General features: G+C 51.2%; 1 pseudogene; it reads left to right on the top strand.

Annotated features, from left to right (window-relative positions):
• Positions 1-8,083, top strand: part of LOC133357730 (transforming growth factor-beta-induced protein ig-h3-like) — a 54,630-nt pseudogene extending 46,547 nt beyond the window's left edge.
• Positions 8,084-9,457: the final 1,374 nt, after the last annotated feature.

Genomic DNA, 9,457 nt, shown 5'->3' with positions numbered 1-9,457 from the left:
GCGAGTGTGAGAGTGGGTGGGTGAGTGGGTGAGTGTGAAGTGGTGGGTGAGTGGGTTGGTGAGTTGCGTTGGTGGTGACCTGCAGTGTTTCGAGTAGCGTGGGTGAGAGAGCGAGTGGGTGAGTAGGTGGTGTGAGTGGGTGTGTGAGTGGGCGAGTGTGAGAGTGGGTGGGTGAGTGGATTGGTGAGTGCGTTGGTGGTGAGCTGCAGTGTGACGAGTAGCGTGGGTGAGAGAGCGAGTGGGCGAGTGTGAGATTGGGTGAGTGGGTTGGTGAGTTGCGTTGTTGGTGACCTGCAGTGTTTCGAGTAGTGGGGTGAGAGAGCGAGTGGACGAGTGTGAGAGTGGGTGGTGAGTGGTTGGTGAGCTGCGTTGGTGGTGAGCTGCAGTGTTTCGAGTAGCGTGGGTGAGAGAGCGAGTGGGCGAGTGGGCGAGTGTGAGAGTGGGTGGGTGAGTGGGTTGGTGAGTTGCGTTGTTGGTGACCTGCAGTGTTTCGAGTAGTGTGGGTGAGAGAGCGAGTGGGCGAGTGTGAGAGTGGGTGGGTGAGTGGGTTGGTGAGCTGCGTTGGTGGTGAGCTGCAGTGTTTCGAGTAGCGTGGGTGAGAGAGCGAGTGGGCGAGTGGGCGAGTGTGAGAGTGGGTGGGTGAGTGGGTTGGTGAGCTGCGTTGGTGGTGAGCTGCAGTGTTTCGAGTAGCGTGGGTGAGAGAGCGAGTGGGCGAGTGGGAGTGGGTGGGTGAGTGGGTTGGTGAGCTGCGTTGGTGGTGAGCTGCAGTGTTTCGAGTAGCGTGGGTGAGAGAGCGAGTGGGCGAGTGTGAGAGTGGGTGGTGAGTGTGGGTGAGTTGCGTTGGTGGTGAGCTGCAGTGTTTCGAGTAGCGTGGGTGAGAGAGCGAGTGGGCGAGTGTGAGAGTGGGTGGGTGAGTGGGTGGGTGAGTTGCGTTGGTGGTGAGCTGCAGTGTTTCGAGTAGCGTGGGTGAGAGAGCGAGTGGGCGAGTGTGAGAGTGGGTGGGTGAGTGGGTGGGTGAGTTGCGTTGGTAGTGAGCTGCAGTGTTTCGAGTAGCGTGGGTGAGAGAGCGAGTGGGCGAGTGTGAGAGTGGGTGGGTGAGTGGGTGGGTGAGTTGCGTTGGTGGTGAGCTGCAGTGTTTCGAGTACGTGGGTGAGAGAGCGAGTGGGCGAGTGTGAGAGTGGGTGGGTGAGTGGGTGGGTGAGTTGCGTTGGTGGTGAGCTGCAGTGTTTCGAGTAGCGTGGGTGAGAGAGCGAGTGGGCGAGTGTGAGAGTGGGTGGGTGAGTGGGTGGGTGAGTTGCGTTGGTGGTGAGCTGCAGTGTTTCGAGTAGCGTGGGTGAGAGAGCGAGTGGCGAGTGTGAGAGTGGGTGAGTGGGTTGGTGAGTGCGTTGGTGGTGAGCTGCAGTGTTTCGAGTAGCGTGGGTGAGAGAGCGAGTGGGCGAGTGTGAGAGTGGGTGGGTGAGTGGGTGGTAGTTGCGTTGGTGGTGAGCTGCAGTGTTTCGAGTAGCGTGGGTGAGAGAGCGAGTGGGCGAGTGTGAGAGTGGGTGGGTGAGTGGGTGGGTGAGTTGCGTTGGTGGTGAGCTGCAGTGTTTCGAGTAGCGTGGGTGAGAGAGCGAGTGGGCGAGTGTGAGAGTGGGTGGTGAGTGGGTTGGTGAGTGCGTTGGTGGTGAGCTGCAGTGTTTCGAGTAGCGTGGGTGAGAGAGCGAGTGGGCGAGTGTGAGAGTGGGTGGGTGAGTGGGTGGGTGAGTTGCGTTGGTGGTGAGCTGCAGTGTTTCGAGTAGCGTGGGTGAGAGAGTGAGTGGGCGAGTGTGAGAGTGGGTGGGTGAGTGGGTTGGTGAGTGCGTTGGTGGTGAGCTGCAGTGTTTCGAGTAGCGTGGGTGAGAGAGCGAGTGGGCGAGTGTGAGAGTGGGTGGGTGAGTGGGTTTTACGCACTTGAAGCTTCTTTCTCGCCAACCGCGCTAAACGGAGGTGCCGGGGAAGAACATTCGTTTCTCAATCGAGACGATGATTTAAAAGCGCACATCTGCAGTGGCTTCCAAATATCGGAAGGAAGAGCGTTCCAGACGGCCACAGAAGCACGCGCGACCCAGTGACCGTGTCCTCAGTTTGACAGGTCGGCCGTCGCGACCGATGTCACTCGCGATAAAGTTTTGTGGATTTTTTTCTTTTTTTAAATCCTTTATATTAAGTTCACTTGCTTGCTTGCGCGCTTACGACCGTGCAAATCTTTCGGTCGTTTTTTAACCCACTTCCCGTGATCCAATCGCGCTGACATTTTCCACACAGACTCGTTGTGCCAGACAATTAATGTTCGTGAAAAAAATTCCCAAATTTTACACTTTTTAAGCAAAAAAACATTTATTTTACATATATTCAAATAGAACGCATTCATCGCTTTGGCTGAACGTCAGAGTGTAAGAGCCCAGAGCGTAACCCCTTCCAAGGCCATGGCGGAGTAGCGCAGTTGGTAGCGCCCTCGCTTCCATGCCAAAGGTCGCGGGATCGATCCCCGCGTCCTCCACAGGCGAATATATTTCTAAATCCTTTATATTAAGTTCGCTGCCACGCATATAAAGGATTTATAGTGAAAAAACTTTGTTTTTACGGGTTATACTTATTTTTTGGGGTGAGATTGCGTGAATATTGACAGTGCCGTTAACCCCGCCGCCGATGCCGCCCGACACGGCCAGCGAGGAAGGGTCACGACCCTGGCTGGTTGTTGTCATCACCGGCGAAACGTCAAGGGTTGCTCGACTTGTCAACATTGTTGTGGGTATTCTTGTTTCTTTCGGTGAAGTCACGTAGAAGGAAAACGATGAAAATGAGAAAATATAAAACGATAATAATATTCATCTTCTTGGTTCTTTCGGGAAAGTCACGTAGAAGGAAAATAATAAAATAATAATAATAAAACATAATAAAATAATTCTCACGACGTTTCGGCCACAACGCAAGCAGCCGTCCTCAGATGAAGAAGTATATTATATTTTTTTATTATGTTTTATTTTTATTATTTTATTATTTCCCTTCTGCGTGACTTTACCGAAAGAACCAAGAAGATGAATCCCTGCAGTCACGAAAGCTTTAAATCGAAAAATAATATTTTTTTATTTTTTATTGTTTCCCTTCTACGTGACTTTACCGAAAGAACCAAGAATATGAATCCCTGCAGTCACGAAAGCTTTAAATTGAAAAATAATAATATTTTTTATTTTTTTTCATTGTTTCCCTTCTACGTGACTTTACCGAAAGAACCAAGAAGATGAATCCCTGCAGTCACGAAAGCTTTAAATCAACATAGTTGTGGGTTTTACGTATTTCAGCACACCGGCGTAGTGCTGGAGTAGTAACTAATTGGCGATTTTGTTACACGTGACAAACATTTCTAATTAGCTGCGTCAGGTGGTGGTGCGTTAATGATCCATTAATATTTTACGAGATCTAACCCAATAAAAGCCCGTTGATTATGAACTAGATGTCTTCGGTTGCCCTGGGCAATGCAATTCCTCGGGGCACCTTTATTCAAGCTCCAAAGACAAAGTCCCCCCCCCCGTATAGCCTCAAAATACTGTTGGGGCAAGTGCGGTTAGCGATCATCACCTATGAAGCCGGGAACGGCACACGAGGGGGTGGGGTGGACAGTACCACGCCCGGCCGCCTTTGTCTCCCCAGTGGCGATGTTTAGACAGCACACACCAGGTACTCACTTGAGGCTGAGTCGACCTAGGGGGAGGCCCAGGACCGGTTCCGATCAACCGTCACCGGTGTTGTGCCGTGAGCGGGAATCGAACTCGGGTCGCCGGGTTCGTAGCGCGGCGCGGCGCTAACCGCTGCGCCACCGCTCACACCGACATTCAAGTCGAGAGCATCAACAACATTGAGTCGTGACTGATGCCACCACTCTGCTGTGCCGCACGGTCAACTGGACCTGTGGCCAAGTAATAAGGAGGCCGGGTGTGTGTGTGTGTGGGGAGCGGTAGTGTAGCGGTTAGCGCTACGCTGCGCTACGAACCTGGCGACACGGGTTCGATTCCCGCTCACGGCCAACACCAGTGACGATTATCTGAACTGATCCTAGGCCTCCCCTAGGTCGACTCAGCCTCAAATGAGTACCCGGTGCGGTGTGTAAACATCGCCACTGAGGAGACAAAGGCGGTCGGGCGTGGTGCTGGCCACCCACCCCCTCGTGCACCGTTCCGGCCTTCATAGGTGCTCGCGAACAGCAATTGCCCCTACAGTTTGTTAAGGCTACACGGGGGATCTTTATATTTGTGTCTTTTTTTCCGCCAGGAATATTAACAGGAACAAGTATAACCGGTAAAAACAAAGTTTTTCACTTTAAATCCTTTATATGCGTGGCGGCTAGAGTCCTCTCGTCCTCTGGCTTGAGATGGCTGCCACCTATGGGTCAGATGATTGCCTGCCACCATTAAGCAATTGGTAATTAAATATAATATTTTTGTCCTAAAAAGTGTAAAATTTTGGAGAAAAAAATTTCACGAAAATTAATTGTCACGCACAACGAGTCTGTGTGGAAAACGTCAGCTCGATGGGATCACGGGAAGTGGGTTAAAAAACGACGAAAAGATTTGCACGGTCCTAAGCAAGCAAGCACGCAAGCAAGCAAGCAAGCACGCAAGCAAGCAAGCGAACTTAATATAAAGGATTTTTTAAAAAACATCGTTTATAGCTCTCTCGCAATCAACTGGCAGGATGAAGCCCTACCCACCACGCCTCGTGGCCGTGAAGGTTGTGCTGCTAGGTGCAGGTTTGCGGAGAGGGAATGTGCACCGGTTTAGATACCGCTCGCTGCTGATGTTGGCAGAGCAACACGGTGGCGAGGAGATGTAAACTACCTCGCCTGGTATACAGGAGGTCGTGGGCTCGATCCCGACCCTAACGATGCCTGCTGTATATTTGGAGTCTGTGTGTCTCTCTCTCACAGTGGTGAGATGTTAACTACCTCGCCTGGTATACAGGAGGTCGTGGGTTCGATCCCGACCCTGACGATGCCTGCTGTATATTTGGAGTCTGTGTGTCTCTCTCTCACAGTGGTGAGATGTTAACTACCTCGCCTGGTATACAGGAGGTCGTGGGTTCGATCCCGACCCTGACGATGCCTGCTGTATATTTGGAGTCTGTGTGTTTCTCTCTCACAGTGGTGAGATGTTAACTACCTCGCCTGGTATACAGGAGGTCGTGGGTTCGATCCCGACCCTGACGATGCCTGCTGTATATTTGAAGTCTGTGTGTCTCTCTCTCACAGTGGTGAGATGTTAACTACCACGCCTGGTATACAGGAGGTTGTGGGTTCTATCCCGACCCTGACGATGCCTGCTGTATATTTGTAGTTTGCGTGTCTCTCTCTCTCTCTCGGCGGCTGCGTGGATTTTTCTCAGAGCCCTCCGGTTTTTCCCTCCACATTGAGAATCAACGTCACGCGTTTAGAGGATTTGTCTGCTGTACATTTCCACGTGATAAGCCACTTCGTTTGAGCTATCATTTGTGGCCAGGTAATGAAAGAGAGCTATACAGCGCAGTGCACCTTAGCTGGTAAAATAAATTTTTTGAATGTTTAAAGTGCAGTGTGCATCACCACTCTGCCCTGCGTGAAATATATATAAAATATAAAAAATGTTGTTATAAAAAGCCATTTAATGACCCAGGGAGGCCAGTGTTTGTATTTGGGCCTGTCATAACTCTGGCCAAGCCAATAAAACTGCGATAAAAACTCGCATGAGCGCTCCTTGCTCTGCTCAGCGCGAACCAAATAGCGCACGTAACGTAAACACACGCCACTCGAAATCGACGCCCGGGCGCAAGACGTGTCCGTGTGGTCCTCTGAACACGGCTGCAAAGCCTCCCACCCCCCCCCCAGCCTCAACTGGAGCCCCGTTCACCTTCATGTCGGCCACAGAAGAGCGCTCTTGGCATCTGCAGCATCGTCCACAGACGCCAAGAATCGACAGACTGTGGAATCGATAAACTATACGGGGAGAGAGAGAGACGAGCAAACTTCAAATATACTATTTTATATAATAGAGTTTTTTTGGGGGGTTAGATCGTATAAATATATAAAAGTCTCGTTAAAACCGGCCACTACCCGACAAAGCCAACTAGTGAGGGTTGTCACGTAAACAGAACGTGGCTAATTCGTCACTAGTACAGCACTAGTGTGTAGTGTAGTGTGTAGTGTATAGTGTAGTGTATAGTGTAATAGTGTATAGTGTAGTAGTGTATAGTGCAGTAGTGTATAGTGTAGTAGTGTATAGTGTATAGTTTAGTGTATAGTAGTGTATAGTGTAGTGTATAGTAGTGTATAGTGTAGTGTATAGTGTAGTGTATAGTGTAGTGTGTAGTAGTGTATAGTGTAGTGTAGTGTATCGTGTAGTGTATAGTGTAGTGTATAGTGTAGTGTATAGTGTAGTAGTGTATAGTGTAGTGTATAGTGTAGTGTATAGTGTAGTGTATAGTGTAGTGTATAGTAGTGTATAATGTAGTGTATAGTGTAGTGTATCGTGTAGTGTATAGTAGTGTATAGTGTAGTGTATAGTGTAGTGTATAGTGTAGTAGTGTATAGCATAGTGTATAGTAGTGTATAGTGTAGTGTATAGTCGTGTATAGTGTAGTGTATAGTGTAGTGTATAGTAGTGTATAGTGTAGTGTATAGTGTAGTGTATAGTGTAGTGTATAGTGTAGTGTATAGTGTAGTGTATAGTAGTGTACAGTGTAGTATTCTAGTACAGCACACCGGTGTGTTAAAGAGCCAAGCCACAACATTTACAATCTGAGTACGATGTTTCGCCAGTAAATAAAACCAGCTTTAAGGAACGAAACAGTAAGAATTCTCCACAAGTCTGGCTGTCGCCTGATGAAGCTGGTTGCAATTAGGCGAAACTCAGATATACTCAGATTGTAAATGTTGTGGCTTGGCTCTCCAACACACCGGTACTAGTAAACTACACTATACACTACTATACACTATACACTACTATATACTACTATACACTACACCATACACCCTACCCGTACCCGGCCGGGTACGGGTATGGGTACCCGTTTGCGACCCTGGTGCGGCCGGGTACGGGTACGGATAAGGAATCAAAACCCGTTTGCGACTTCTGCAGAAAACCAGCCAGCCTAGGACCCTGGGATCTCTAGCCCCGTTGTCTTTGTCAGGGCCGGGACTCTGTGTGGGCCAGTGGTGAGACCCTGGGACTCCCGGCCTGACGTCCTTGTAAGGGCCGTGTACGAGTGGGCCAGTGGTCGGGACCCGTACCTTGGCTGGGACGGGTCCGCATAGCCTCCCCTAGGTGGCTCGTAGCTGGAGGACCTGAGAGCTCTAGCTTGGAGGCTGTACCTCCCCGGGTGCTAAATAGAAAAGGGCTGTTGCCTGAGTGCTGTTAAGCGTTATTGAATATCGATTTAAAGCTTCTTTCGTGACTGCAGGGATTCATCTTCATGGTTCTTTCGGTAAAGTCACGTAGAAGGGAAATAATAAAATAATAAAAATAAAACATAAAATACAATTCTCACGACGTTTCGGCCACAACGCAAGCAGCGGTCCTCAGGTGAAGAACAGGTCTGTCGGAAAGACAGCGTCTGAATGAACACCGCCAAGCTTGGCAGCGTATATTTAAGCTGGGTTAGGGGACAAAGACATATTTCGTTGCTTCCTCTTCGTACCTTTCACGCGACGGTCAATGGTATAGTGTTTACTGTATTTTATTATGTTTTATTTTTATTCTTTATTATTTCCCTTCTACGTGACTTTACCGAAAGAACCAAGAAGATGAACCAAGAAGACGTTATTGAATAAACGCGTTGCCCCTACAAGTGGTCTCCAACAACTCACTACATCTTGTTCAGAAGAGACCCATTCCGGCCACGTGCACACGATAAGCTCGAGAGAAAGTGGCCCCGCAAGCCGGACCCATCGCTTCCGACTCCCCCGTCCCTCGACGAGCCTCAACTCGAGACATGCGTTTCTCCTACCTGGCGTTCTTTCACCTGCCGTCTCTCGGCATCATTGTCCCCCACCGCCCACCACCACCTCCCCCTTGCAGGAATGTCAGCGCTCATCTGAGCGCGCCGCGCGCACGTGTAGCGGATGACCCACCCGCTGCATCAGCGTCTCGTGTTTACTCCACCCCCCTCTTCCTCCTGCTCCTCTTTGTCTTGTTGTGCCCACGCGTGCAGAGGTCAACCCCGCAGTGCCACGTCTTCAATGTCGCCGTGCGTCGACACTGATGGCCGCGCGTTGTTTTGGTTCTATTTCTGGCCTGCGCGCGCTAAATGTGATGTCCGCCGTCCCGTTTTTTTCCCCCCTGAGCCGTGGCTCTTCGCCGGCTGTGGCCGGAATTGCCCTCGGCGGTAAAATCACAGCGGGAAGGTCGCACTGCTGGATGCTCACACAGAGAGGCTCCTGACGATGCCGCCTCAGGGCCTTGCCTGACGCCGGCTGCGAAGGCCGCGACTTAAACAATGGCCGCCGTCGTTCCCTCCGCTCGATCGCCGTACCGGGTACGGTACGCAGAGCCGGCCCAGCCACTAAGCGACCCTTGCAATTGCAAAGGGCGCCGTGGCCAGCAGAGAGCCCCCCTAGAGTCACTGCTAGCTAGTGGGTGAAAAAAATCATACATCAAAGGGGCCTCCAACCAAATTTTGCTTATGGCCCCCAAAGGTCTAGGGCCGGTTCTGACGGTGCGCATCTTGCGAAAGCCGTCGTCGCACGAACTCCGCTCACCGTCGCGGCGGCGGCGGCGGCTTTTGGGCCAGGCCGTCGAACGAAGACGGCGGCCGTCACGTCGCGCGGCGCTTTCAGATGCGCTGTTTCTGCGGCCATCGAACAAAACCGCGCGGGGGGGGGGGAGTTGCGGAGCACGGTGCGGAAGCAGCGAAGTCCACCACGTCTCGTCCATCGCGAGCCCTCACCGTTGCGTTTTCCTCTCACTCTTACAATTGACCTCCACTACTGTCCCTCGTAACCCACGACCGCCTGTGCACCAGGCCAGGTAGTCAACATCTCCTAGCCACCGTGATGATGAGAGAGAGAGAGAGACACGCAAAGTTTCTGTCACCCCGCGTTAGTCTTCACGTCGTCCCCATTAATCACGTGGCCGGTGGCACGAATTCATCTAAAAAAAAACTTAATTGCGGCCATGCTGCTCAGTGTAACATTGGATTCTGACCCACAGCGGATTGACAGCTTGCGTCAATTTCCACACACCCCCCACAGTACCACGTTGTGGTTGATCTGTAGCCTGGTTGTTGTTGTTGTTCAGGCAGAGAAGGGGGGTTGATCCATGAGCCACCCACCGTTTCTGAGGCTACCCCCCACCCGCTCGTATCGACAGAAAATGCCTCGAGCTCGTAGCAGCAGCGCCCTCTGTTGGGAACAGCTCGTGTGTGTTGGTGTGGTGTGTATGTGAGTGTGTTGGTGATGGTGTGTGTTGGTGAG

The sequence above is a fragment of the Lethenteron reissneri genome, chromosome 59 (genome assembly GCF_015708825.2).
Source record: "Lethenteron reissneri isolate LAM-NWPU_2019-01 chromosome 59, ASM1570882v1, whole genome shotgun sequence".
NCBI lineage: Eukaryota > Metazoa > Chordata > Hyperoartia > Petromyzontiformes > Petromyzontidae > Lethenteron > Lethenteron reissneri.
The sequence above is the reverse complement of the archived record's forward strand: the minus strand, read 5'-3'. Positions and strand labels throughout refer to the sequence as shown.